The following is a 13,812-nucleotide window of genomic DNA, read 5'->3' as shown; positions in this document are numbered from 1 at the left end:
TAAAATCCCATCAAATCGACACAAACACGAATATTAATAAATAAACCCCCTGGATTCCAACTGCAGAGCAACAATTTATAGTTGCCTTCATTTGACACAGTCTCTAAAGGACAATTTGGTCCACACAGCTTACTATTCACTTAACATATGAGTGGTGCACTCGGTAGTTATTACAGTCAGAGGCGGAACTACCATTGGTGCAGCAGGTGCATTGCACCAGGGCCCCTGGTGACCAAAGGGCCCACTGCTGTCCAGACCAGCAATGAGTTTTTCCCTGGGCCACTGCACAACCATTTTGAGCAAAGCCAGATGTCTGGCTTAGTGAAGGGAGCAGGGTGGGCTCCACTACCTGAGGAACCTGCCCCTTCCCTCAGAGAGTCAGGGTTGACCTTGTGTGTGTGCAGCCGCATCAGTTTGCCATCTGTGCCAGACTGATTGGAGAGTTCCCGTTGCCTGTCTATGCTGAATAATGCAGACACGTACTACCACTAATTCACAGAGCTGTGAATTCTTCCTGAATCACACCTGACTGTGGACAATGTAATTGGTGCTGTCAGAGCCTGCTTGACTGAATGCCGAACTGAGGAAAGCACATGGGGTGGGGCCCCCTCTCACAGACAGGGCAGTAGCCGCTGTGTTCTCACTGTTGGAAATGATGTGTGTGCAGGTGTTGATATTGTAGAGTTATATGGGCACACACCAGTGGATGACCCAAACTAAGAACAGTCCAGAATTCTGTCTTCAACCATGTTACTACACAGTCTAATACAGTAAAGATCTTGGTGGCCATCTTGGGATAGGGCATGAGGCCTCCCTGGAAGACAGGAAGACTAGAGTCTGTGCAGTAAGTAACACACACTTCTTTCAACACTCACCTCCACCAAAGTACATCTCCCCTGTTCTCCACACAGCACAGGACTCTGTGATTGTACTCCTGTCACAAACTCCGTGTCACCTCTCCCTGCCACCCACTGTTTCTCCCTTTCACCCACTGGTATGTGGCATATTATGGCATATACGGTATTATTGGGGGGCCCAAAGTATATTTTTGCACCTGGGCCCACCACTCACAAGTTTTGCCATTGGATACAGGCCATATAAAGTCTTTTCAAGATTAGAAACAATCCTGAGCATTAACCACAAAGCCATGTAGAGACTGAACAACATAAAGAGTTGTCAATTTTATAATGGCAGCCGACAGGGCTGGATTAAGGTTCGTGGGGTTCCCTGGGCAACAAACTTGTAGCGGCCCCTATCAATATTACTGTCAAACAGCATTTTACATCCTGCCGAAGATAAGGGGGTTTGGGTGGGGGACAGCCAACACCGGGAAGTACGGTACTGGCAGAAATTATATTATAATAATCAGACTGCCAAGGGGCAACAGAGGAATCATAGAGAGTGTGAGTGGAGGAGAGTGTTTGGAGGATAGTGAGTGGAGGCAGTGTGAGTGGAGGATAGTGAGTAAGTATAAATGGAGAACAAAGCAACCTCTGTTGTGCCTGGAAGGGGAAAAAAGATGGGAGTAGGTCAGTGAGCATTGTGCTTTCTCCCAACTTCTTACTTCTTTCATGCCACATGTTAGACGCAGGGCAGTAGAGAGCCTGGCTGGGCTCAGGTACTTTTCAGCGGGCGTGGTCTAATAAGAGGAGGCGTGGACATTCACTCTTAGAAAAAAATACAGAAAAATAGTATTTTAAGCACCTCCATGGCCACGCTGCAGCCAAGCACACAGCAGCATGTGGTGCTGGGCTGAGGAGAAGAGCTGCTGATGCCAGGTAAGAGGGGGGGACCTGGGTCCCCACTGGACCACTCCATCAAGCCTGGGCCCAGGTAATTTGTACCCTCCCCCACACTCGGAACCACTGGTCAGACGTTGACAGCGCCACCCAGAAAAGATGACACCTAATGTTCCCGGGACATTTTAGAAATGCCAAATATAAAAGTGGCAATGTTCTTTAAAATATTATAAAAGATGTAATCATCCAATGCTTTGTCATTGTCTCTACTCCATTTCCACAAATCGCTGAGTCCCAGGGAGATGTGGGCTTCCACCAGGGAGTGCTGTGTCTGCAGTGCCAGCTCCTATACAGTGACAGGCGCTGAGTGCTGCACATAATGTTACAGTGCAGCACCCAGCTCCTGTCACTAAGCAGGAGCCAGCAATTTGATGTCACCCCTCAGCAAGTGATACCCGGGTGTGGGCCGCACCCCCTGCACCTCTTTTGTGACGCCACTGGTCCCAGTGTGTCTCTCATTTTAAAAAATTTCTAAAGATGGCCACAAGTTAGAACAATATTGTTTACAAACGGGCAGTGTGTATAAGCAGGGACGTAACTAGAACTTTGTGGGCCTAATAGCAAAATTTTTAAGGGTACCCCCCAACTCAGATCTCCAGAAAGAGATGGGCAGCTGAGAGTGGTGGAAGGGACACTGAAAGTGACAATAGGGACAGGCGGCGGAATTCAAATGTTAACCCTCCCGATCTCCCGTCTAAAATGATGGGAGATCGCAGGGGGTGATACACAATTGAGGACCCCTATTGCACTGATCGTGCCCATTAGTGTCGGCAGGGGCGTTTTAAGACAGGAGGATGCCCGTGTTCAGCCTCCTCCATTCGAGCCCCCTCCTCTCTGCTCGGAGCGCTGTAGAGTCTGAGCTCTAGAGGGCTCAGACTCTACTAGGCGTGCGCAGATCTCCAGGAAAATGGTGCGGCGGCCATTTTCCCTGAGACTTCTCTGCTGCGCATGCGCAGAACTCCGTGAAAATGGCCGCTGAGCCATTTTCACGGAGTTCTAATAGCGCTGTGGATGCCGGCGCTGGACTTCGGAGGGGTGAGTATTTTAAAAATGGGTGCAGTGTGTGCGGTGGGGGACCCCTCTGGACTCAGGGGCCCGTGAGCACCGCACACACTGCAACTATTATAAAAAAACTCCAGTGAGTGTTGGGTTTAGCTTTGTAAAGTAGCTTAAACTGAGTAAACTTCTGGGCGCGATCGGGAAAAGTTCTTTTCACACATTTCAGCACACCACCCTCGGTGGGTGCGAGCTGAAATGTAGATGCCGGCAGCACATCATGCCCAAACAGAGCTACATTACAATAGCTCCAATTTGACGCCATCAAGAGGCTGCCAGCACTAAAAACATTACAATATTGTCCTCAGAGAGAGTGCTGGCAAAGACATAGGGACAGAGAGAGACCCAGCTGGCAAAGACATAGGGACAGAAAAGGGGCAGCAGGGATGCAGGGACAGAGAGATGGGCATCAGGGATGTAGGTACAGACAGAGACAGCAGGGACATAGGGACAGAGAGAGGGGCAGCAGGGAGGTAGGGACAGAGAGACGGGCATCAGGGATGTAGGTACAGACAGAGACAGCAAGGACATAGGGACAGAGAGAGGGGCAGCAGGGATGTAGGGACAGAGAGCGTGGCAGCAAGGACGGAGGGACAAAGAGACTGGCAGCAGGGACATAGGGACAGAGAGAGTGGCAGCAGGGATGAATGGACAGAGATAGAGGCAGCAGGGACATATGGACAGAGAGAGTGGCAGCAGGGACATAGGGACAGACAGGCAACAGGGACATAGGACAGAGAGAGAGGGAGGCAGCAGGGACATAGTGACAGAGAGAAATGCAGCAGGGACGTAGGGACAGATAGAGGCAGCAGGGAGTGTATACAGTATATGTATTTTATAATTATAGATATGCTCTAGACACTCAAATACAAACCCCCCTATCGTAGGAAAAATTAACCAGTCATAGTGCGCTCACTGTGTTCACCATATGATTATAACAAAAAATAATATATAATTGAACGAACTCTATTGGTAAGAGTGATACTTAAGTCCAGTCCAGTCTCTGTTATGAAGTTTGGTCTCTATGAAGTCACTCTTAGATGGTGTCATGCATTCTGTCCGGTCCTCCCGTCATTTTGTTTATGTGAAAAAATCCTGAAAACAAATCATAGTGTAGTATATTCAAATGACAAAATCCAATTCAGCACTATGGTTCTTCAAATTCTGCTTGTCAAGAGTGCAAACCCCACTAACACATCATATGTGTGGATTCCACTCATAAAGGTATCTTTAAAACACCTGGTTTATCATCTATGTGTGTTTAGTTCTGTCAGACCACCACCTTTATCCAATAGTGCATACCATACTCACTGATTCACAGGATGGTACACCTCCTATCACGGTTTCTTTGGTAAGCTTATATGCAAGGCTTACAATATACAGCAACAGCAGAATGGATGGTATTTGAACAGACAATATTTATTAAAACTTTAAAAAACACTAATGACAGACAGATATTTAAAGCAGAAAAGGGAACCTAAGAAGCGTGCAGTGTTTTTCAAATGACGGGAGGACCGGACAGAATGCATGACCTCATCTAAGAGTGACTTCATAGAGACCAAACTTCATAACAGAGCAAGTATCACTCTTACCAATAAAGTTGGTTCAATTATATATTATTTTTTGTTATCATCATATGGTGCACACAGTGACCGCACTATGACTGGTTAATTTTTCCTACGATTATACTATTGAAGAAGGTACAGTGGCCCTCACTTTTTCCATTCTGCTGCATAACTGGTTTGCGCCTTGGGTAATTGTGATCTACCATGTGTTCTTGTATTAATTCCACAAACCCCCCTATACCTGCATAGGCAGCGCACACCCCTATCCCTGCGGACCCACATAGGGAGCGCACCCCCCCTCCCAGTTGACCTGCATTGGGAGCGCACACCTATCCTACCCGTGTAGTTGCATAGGGAGCGCACACACAATCTCCCCGCGGAGGTGTCAGGGGAGCAGCTGCAGGCCCCATAGCAGCTGGACCCCCTGCACCCTCTGTAGTTACGTCACTGTGTAGGAGCAAATGATAATCATTATTTAGCTACAATGCGCAAAAAAATGGCACAAAATTGTCATTTCAAATAGTTGGAAAAATAAAACATGTTTGATTTTTCCCAACAAGTTGGATGACTCATTTCTTTGTAAGGAAAAAGTTGAGAATAAAAGGGATAGATGTTTTACCCTGCGCTTAACCTTGGAAACATGTATTTGAGTTTAATCACCAATGAGAAAAATAAGACAGAATGTGTCTGTATGATCATCCAGCTCCAGTTATAGATTTTCCTCAGACGTAATAAGTTAAATATGTACGTTTTTTCTTAAAGCACCTGTAACAACATATGTGCTACCCTCCTTTAAGTTTATTCAGCATTGGCGGGATAGACACAATAACAGACGTGATAGTGCAGCCAGTCTTCACAAGGGGCATACAAATTTAATAAAATACACTCACAAAACATGAAATTAAAAACAGCATGTAAACATCCTCAAATGGCAATACAGCAACGATTTAAGGATCTCACGGATTCCACAGATGTCAGCAATGTAGTGGCGGGTGTATGCAGGTCCGGAATCTGCCAAACCCTTCCATCTCTCAAACAGATTCTCACCACTTTATCATATGAATGATGGGAACGATGGGAATCCCTCTACCTCCTATTCCCCACATTTAAACTGGGATCCGAGAACCCCCAGATGACCCAGGATGTAAAAACTCATAAAAAGACAGTATGTGGTAAAAGGGCGGGAGTGAAAAATAGACTATCGAGATCGCAAAAATACATCCCCAAAAAATCCCGCTTAGAGACTGAGATTAAAACAAAAGTTGAGGAAGTAAAATGTTTAACTTAAGTAAGAGGGTTCTTAATGTAGATGAGGAGAAAGTACTTAAGGAGGGATTGAAATTTGCCCCTTCACATTAACCCAATCTGTTTGATGTCTTTTTGGACGTCCAGAAAGTGCAGGGGAAATTTAAGGAAAAATTACTTCACAGAAAGTGTAGTGGACAAGTGGAGTAGCCTCCCATCAGAGGTGGTAGAGTCTAAGACAGTAGAGCAATTTAAATATGCTTGGGATAGGCATATGAATATCCTTACAAAGTACTCATGATCAAATAGGGTTGAGGCTACCTAAAGATTAAGTAAAGGGGTAGACTACATGGGTCATGAGGTTCTTATCTGCAGTCAAATTATGTTTTTTTTATAAATAAATAAAAAATCCAATTAACTGATGTGTTTTATTTATTTTGAAATTATATTCATTGTTCACTCTTTTTTCAGCTTAATATATTTTTCTTCTCCAAGTGAACATTCATTTTTATAAATGAGAAACTCATTGCAGATTAGCTATAACAATGCATCATGGGTCTCATTCAGCCAGAGGATTGAAGAAGTGCAAGTTAAGAGTTGTTTTTTTAATTTAACACACTAAGGGGTGTATCCAATTACCTGTGGTCGATGACTTTGGGTAATTGTATCACCGGGGGCTATCCTATTATCCCTGATGCAGGGAGCTTCTCCCCCAATGATGGCACTTATCGTGGATTATGCTTCAGGTGCTTCAGGCACCCGAAGCATAATCCACAATTAGCGGGTTACCGAAGCCGCAATAACACATGAGATCGTGGACTTATCCCCAATCCCATGTGTTATTGTGCGATCGCGGGTCCATTTTCACCTGATGAAATTGGCCTGTAATAGGATACCGTGATAATGACCACCAGTCATTAAACGTGATATTCTGCAGTTTTCACCTGCCAAAATGGCATCACAGGCAATTACATACCCCCTTAACCGAATTCCACATAAATATAAAGATAATGTGGAATAATCCTTTAAAGAGAAAATGGACAGTGAAAATGAAAGTATACAATGCACTTTAAACCAATGAAAACAACCAAAGACACACTGGTGAAAGGTTACAGCACTGCATTATGGCGCAAGTAAGAATCTCTGTGTACAAGGTATTAACATGTTTATGAGCCCTTGAACTTCAGACCTGGAACAGTTTCAAATCTAAACATCAACAGTTTCAAGTCAGCTGTTGTAAACAGATAAAGTTGGCAGTCAGATGGTTTTTATGAGATAAAAATATTTTCTAAATTACAGCACAGTTTCATCCTGTAACTGCAAATGTAGATATGTGACACATAGGAAACTTGCGTTCATCTATTAAAGGTACTCCTTATATGTTATCTAGAAACAAACAGTTACTCTGCATTCAGTTTCCCAAACTTTAACAGTATGATACAATAATGTTTCTTTCTCTTTTTAAATATAATAACATTAAAGCCTCAGTTGTGTCAAATTTATAGCATACACTAGTGTTTTTACTTCTTGTACAAAGCATGAGAACGGATCTGAAAATGTAATTACCAGTTTATTAATAGGATCTGAAAATGTAATTACTAGTTTATTTATCATCATCATCATCATCATCATCATCACAATAACAAAAATAATAATAATACTTATAATAATTATAATAATAATAATAATAATAATAATAATAATAATAATAATAATAATAATAATACAAGTAATACTTGTTACTACAGCAGGACACATTTTACAGAATCTCTGTTTAAGTAACAAGTTATCACATTATACAGCTAATAAACATAGTTGCAGTTATTCCACTAGTGCTTTTTTTTTTTTTTTAGGAATTTACTTATGCATTGAGTTCTGGCTAATTGGTGATATTATTAATAGCTATTAATGAATTGCTGGTATTAAATTTGTGTTGTTATTTGATTAACTTTTCATAACTTGTTCTGTTTTTAGTACAAAGCCACATTAACCACACCAGAAAGAGATAGAAATTCCACCAAAAGTTAATTCATCTCTAGTAAAGGGGTTTTCAGGTTCATGTTGGGTTTGGTGTGGTGTAATAGAGCTACAATTGGTTGACCACGTATGGCCGATATGCATTAGGTCGACAGATACAAAAGTTGACAATGACAATGGTCGACACAAAAATGGCTTACACTTTGTTTTAATCCAAACCTTGTATATTTCATGTTCTCGACAACCATCAGTAAAAACATAGGGGGACATTCAGATCTGATTTCTGCTGTATGTTTTCGCACAGCGGGCCATCAGGTCATAACAGCGCATGCATATGCACCTCAATGCGCATGCACGTTGGACAACAACAGGGATCGCTGGTCAGCAACGGAATGGTGCGAAAAATCCATTTGCATGGGTGTTCGCAAGGTGATTGACAGAAGGAGGCCGTTTGTGGGTGGTAATTGACTGTTTACTGGGTGTGTTCTGGAAAACGCAGGTGTTCCAAAGCGTTTTCAGGGAGGGTGTCTGAGGTCAGCTCTGGCCCCGATCAGCAGGATTCTATCGCACTGGAAGAGTAAGTACTGGGCTGCGTAGAGACTGCACACACATAATTTTAGCAGCTCAGAGTACACAAAGGATCACACACTTGCACGGCAAAAATACACTCCCCCTGTAGGCAGAGACTATCTAATCGCAGGGCTGCAAAAAACGCAGCCCAGCGATCAGATCTGAATTACCCCCATAGGCCCAGTGTGCTCACCACACTTCAGGCGCTCCGCTCGCCACAGGTTACTGTTCACAATCGTAGTCCACATGGATAGTAAATAAAGCAAATGTTGGGAAAACATGTGAAAAATTATTTTTGGGCCATTGTCATGTCGACCTTTTGAACCTGTCGCCCATTTGTACCTTGACCTTGAAGCACTATTGAACTTTCGTCTGTCCACCCTTTGTACCTGTTGAACTTTTATAACTGCTGACCTAATGTATGTCAATCTGTAGTCCAGGCTTTTTCAACTAGTGTGCCGCGAGCAGTTGCAAGCTGTGCTGCAGAGCCAGAGCAGCTTCCTGCACCTTCAGAGTGAACTGTTGGCCTGGGCTCTTCTAAGAGAATCAGTCGTGCTCCGGCCGTGACGTATGCCTTGAAGACGCGGCGGTGTGATATCATAGGTCACGGCCGCCGCGTCTCACCCTCCAGCCAGCCCACCCGCCTGCATACACATCTTCCAGTTCCTGCCTGCATACACAGCTTTCCTTGCCCGCCCACATCCACACCTGCCCGACCGCCCGCTGCTCAGTATTCACAGAACTCCACTATGAACAATCCCCGCCACTAAGGAACAGGGAGGAGGACAACTGATCAGTAGGGGCTAATATTTGTTTTTTTTTTCTCCTGTGGGGAACAATAGGATTTATGTGGGGAGAACAAGGATTTATGGGGGGAACAATGTGAATAATTCATGTGCGGAGCAATGTGATTGTTTTTTCTGTGTAGGCCACTGTATGTATGGATTTTTTTTTACTATCAGGGCCAATGTGTGTCTTTGTTTTTTTTCTGTGGGGAACTGATGGTGTGCCTTGGCAATTTTAAAATATTGTTCGGTGTGCCGCGAGTAAAAAAAGGTAGAAAATCACTACTATAGTCTCTCTACCTAGATAGTATAGATCTATCATCCATTGGGTTTGTACATTGAAATTCAGTCAATCATTTCCTCATAATGCTAAACAATTGATGTGGCTTTACTGTAAGGGCAATCAGCTGTCTTCATGAAATATGTTATTTTCATTGCAGTCATATTTTATCAGATTATGGGGGAGATTTATTAAGGATTCGAGAGAGATAAAGTAAAGAAAGATTAAGTACTAGCCGATCAGCTTCTGTCATTTTACAGGTTGTGTATGAAAAATGACAATTTGGAGCTGATTTGTTGGTACTTGATCTACATCCAATTTATCTCTCTTAAAGCATTGGTAAATCTCCACCTAAGTCACTTGGATGCTTTTCAAAAATAAACCTAAAGTACAATATCTTTCTACGTGAGTTATGATTTATCCACATCCAGGATGTTGCCAACTACGAATGAAAAGGATAGGGCAATCATTATGTAACATGTTTCAAATAAACCTGTGTACATGAAAGAATTCAATATGTATGTATATTTTAAAGAGCAGCCTATAACTAATGTGTTTGAGACACACACAGGCGGATAGGAATATAAAAGCTGGTTAATGTGACCTGAGGACTAGATATTTAACTGAGGACTAAATATCTGGAATGCAGTTAAATGCAAAGTATTGAAGTACCGTTTGTATTCTCTTATGGTGATGAACGAATAAGAAGAAAAATACAAATATAAAAACAGTTGTCTTGTTTGTTATAATTTCCCAATTTCTGATAATTACATGGAATTATGCACAAGGATATTATCCAAACATTTAAAGGCCCTACAAAATGGCCGACATCACTCAAAGATATGAACGATCTCGTTCATTAATGAATTAATTACCGTTCATATTTTTGAGTGTGGAGGCACCAGTGATGAACGATGCGCGGCCCCACGCTCGATCATCGCTGGTGCCCCGTCGGCTGTGCATGCAGGCCATTATGGACGATCCCGTCCATATTTGCCTGCACTGCTATGGAGCGGGTGACGGGGGAGTGAAGAAACTCGTCGGCCGTATCCACCATCGGGCAGCACGGCGGCGGATCGGCCAATGTGTAGGGCCCTTTATATTCGTATTAATACCACACAACCTCCAGCAATTATTTAACTGTCACCAAATATATCACAAGTAGCTTATGATTGTTTAAATCTTGACAGCAGTAGGTGGTAAATTATTAGCTCCAAACATTGCCAATGTAGCTGGTAAATATTTCAAACAAAAGCTGTTTTATAGCTGTTTCCCGACAACTTCTGAGAACAAGGTTGTACCTTATATCCAAATAGCAAGATATACATTGATTATCAGTTGCTATTTACAGCCCACTTGTGCACAGCTCAGATTGCTGAAAGCCGTTCACTGCATGGAAGCAATTGGAGAGATGGAGTGGGACAACAGGAGAAGATATATATATATATATATATATATATATATACATATACACTGCTCAAAAAAATAAAGGGAACACTAAAATAACACATCCTAGATCTGAATGAATGAAATATTCTAATTAAATACTTTGTTCTTTACATAATTGAATGTGCTGACAACAAAATCACACAAAAATTATCAATGGAAATCAAATTTATTAACCCACGGAGGTCTGGATTTGGAGTCACCCTCAAAATTAAAGTGGAAAAACACACTACAGGCTGATCCAACTTTGATGTATAGTCCTTAAAACAAGTCAAAATGAGGCTCAGTAGTGTGTGTGGCCTCCACGTGCCTGTATGGCCTCCCTACAACCCACACAAGTGGCTCAGGTAGTGCAGATCATCCAGGATGGCACATCAATGCGAGCTGTGGCAAGAAGGTTTGCTGTGTCTGTCAGCGTAGTGTCCAGAGCATGGAGGCGCTACCAGGAGACAGGCCAGTACATCAGGAGATGTGGAGGAGGCCGTAGGAGGGCAACAACCCAGCAGCAGGACCGCTACCTCCGCCTTTGTGCAAGGAGGAACAGGAGGAACACTGCCAGAGCCCTGCAAAATGACCTCCAGCAAGCCACAAATGTGCATGTGTCTACTCAAACGATCAGAAACAGACTCCATGAGGGTGGTATGAGGGCCTGATGCCCACAGGTGGGGGTTGTGCTTACAGCCCAACACCGTGCAGGACGTTTGGTATTTGCCAGAGAACACCAAGATTGGCAAATTCGCCACTGGCGCCCTGTGCTCTTCACAGTTGAAAGCAGGTTCTCACTGAGCACATGTGACAGACGTGACAGAGTCTGGAGACGCCAAGAAGAACATTCTGCTGCCTGCAACATCCTCCAGCATGACCGGTTTGGCAGTGGGTCAGTAATGGTGTGGGGTGGCATTTCTTTGGGGGGCCGCACAGCCCTCCATGTGCTCGCTAGAGGTAGCCTGACTGCCATTAGGTACCGAGATGAGATCCTCAGACCCCTTGTGAGACCATATGCTGGTGCGGTTGGCCCTGGGTTCCTCCTAATGCAAGACAATGCTAGATCTCATGTGGCTGGAATGTATCAGCAGTTCCTGCAAGATGAAGGCATTGATGCTATAGACTGGCCCGCCTGTTCCCCAGACCTGAATCCAATTGAGCACACCTGGGACATCATGTCTCGCTCCATCCACCAATGCCACATTGCACCACAGACTGTCCAGGAGTTGGCAGATGCTTTAGTCCAGGTCTGGGAGGAAATCCCTCAGGAGACCATCCGCCACCTCATCAGGAGCATGCCCAGGTGTTGTAGGGAGGACATACAGGCACGAGGAGGCCACAGACACTACTGAGCCTCATTTTGACTTGTTTTAAGGACATTACATCAAAGTTGGCTCAGCCTGTAGTGTGTTTTTCCACTTTAATTTTGAGGGTAACTCCAAATCCAGACCTCCATGGGTTAATAAATTTGATTTCCATTGATAATTTTTGTGTGATTTTGTTGTCAGCACATTCAACTATGTAAAGAACAAAGTATTTAATTAGAATATTTCATTCATTCAGATCTAGGATGTGTTATTTTAGTGTTCCTTTTATTTTTTTGAGCAGTGTATATATATATATATATATATATATATATATATATATATATATATATACAGGTTGAGTATCCCTTATCCAAAATGCTTGGGACCAGAGTTATTTTGGATATCGGATTTTTCCGTATTTTGGAATAATTAGATACCATAATGAGATATCATGGTGATGGGACCTAAATCTAAGCACAGAATGCATTTATGTTACATATACACCTTATACACACAGCCTGAAGGTAATTTTAGACAATATTTTTTATAACTTTGTGCATTAAACAAAGTGTGTCTACATTCACACAATTTATTTATGTTTCATATACACCTTATATACACAGCCTGAAGGTCATTTAATACAATATTATTAATAACTTTGTGTATTAAACAAAGTTTGTGTACATTGAGTCATCAAAAAACAAAGGTTTCACTATCTCACTCTCACTCAGAAAAGTCCGTATTTCGGAATATTCCGTATTTCGGAATATTTGGATATGGGATACTCAACCTGTATATATATATATATATATATATATATATATATATATATATAATTGTTTTCTTTTCATTTATTCCCAGGAGTGGGAATGTAGGGGCAGTGCATTACTTTGCTGAGGGCCTACAGTGTTGATAAGGTGTCCATGACTTGGTGGCAAATTTACTAAGTTTGGGAGTTTTTTTAGAAGTGGTAATGTTGCCAATAGCAACCAATCAGATTTTATCTGTTATCTTCTAGAAACTGCTACATAAATGTTAAGCAGAATCTGATTGGTTGCTATGAGCAACAACACCAGCTCTGAAGAAAATAAAACCTCACACCGTAGTTAATTTACCCCTTAATGTGCTTCTCTAACCTATACACAAATGCATACCAGTTATACAATATATTATTATTATTATTATCCTTTATTTATATGGCGCCACAAGGGTTCCGCAGCGCCCAATTACAGAGTACATATGCACATAATCAAAACAGGAAAACAGTGACTTACAGTTGAAGACAATATAGGACAAGTACAGGGTAACTAAGCATAACTACACCAGTAAACAACATAGAGATAAGTTCCAGGTGGCCAAAAAACTGCGGGATCTGGGCAGTTGAGGATTATTAAAGTAAGAAAAGGATAAGCACATGAGGGAAGAGGGCCCTACTCGTGAGAGCTTACATTCTAATGGGAGGGGTAGACAGACAGGGGTGACACAGATGGGGTACATAGAGGGCGTGGAACAGAGGGTTAGGATGAGATTTGGCTGGGTTGGTAAAGAAATGGGTCTTAAGAGCCCGTTTGAAGTTTTGTAGAGAGGTGGAGAGTCCGAGGGGGAGAGGTAAAGAATTCCAGAGAAAGGGAGCAGCGCGTGAAAAATCTTGGAGATAGGAGTGGGAGGAAGTAATCAGAAGACAGGAGAGTCGGCATGCATTAGCAGAGCGAAGAGGACGAGTGGGAGAGTAAAGGGAGATAAGGTCAGAGCTGTAAATGGGAGAGGAGTGGGTGAGTGCTTTGTAAGTGAGTGTGA

Source organism: Pseudophryne corroboree, chromosome 1, assembly GCF_028390025.1.
Source record: "Pseudophryne corroboree isolate aPseCor3 chromosome 1, aPseCor3.hap2, whole genome shotgun sequence".
In the NCBI taxonomy this organism is placed as follows: domain Eukaryota; kingdom Metazoa; phylum Chordata; class Amphibia; order Anura; family Myobatrachidae; genus Pseudophryne; species Pseudophryne corroboree.
Note: the sequence above shows the minus strand (reverse complement) of the source record.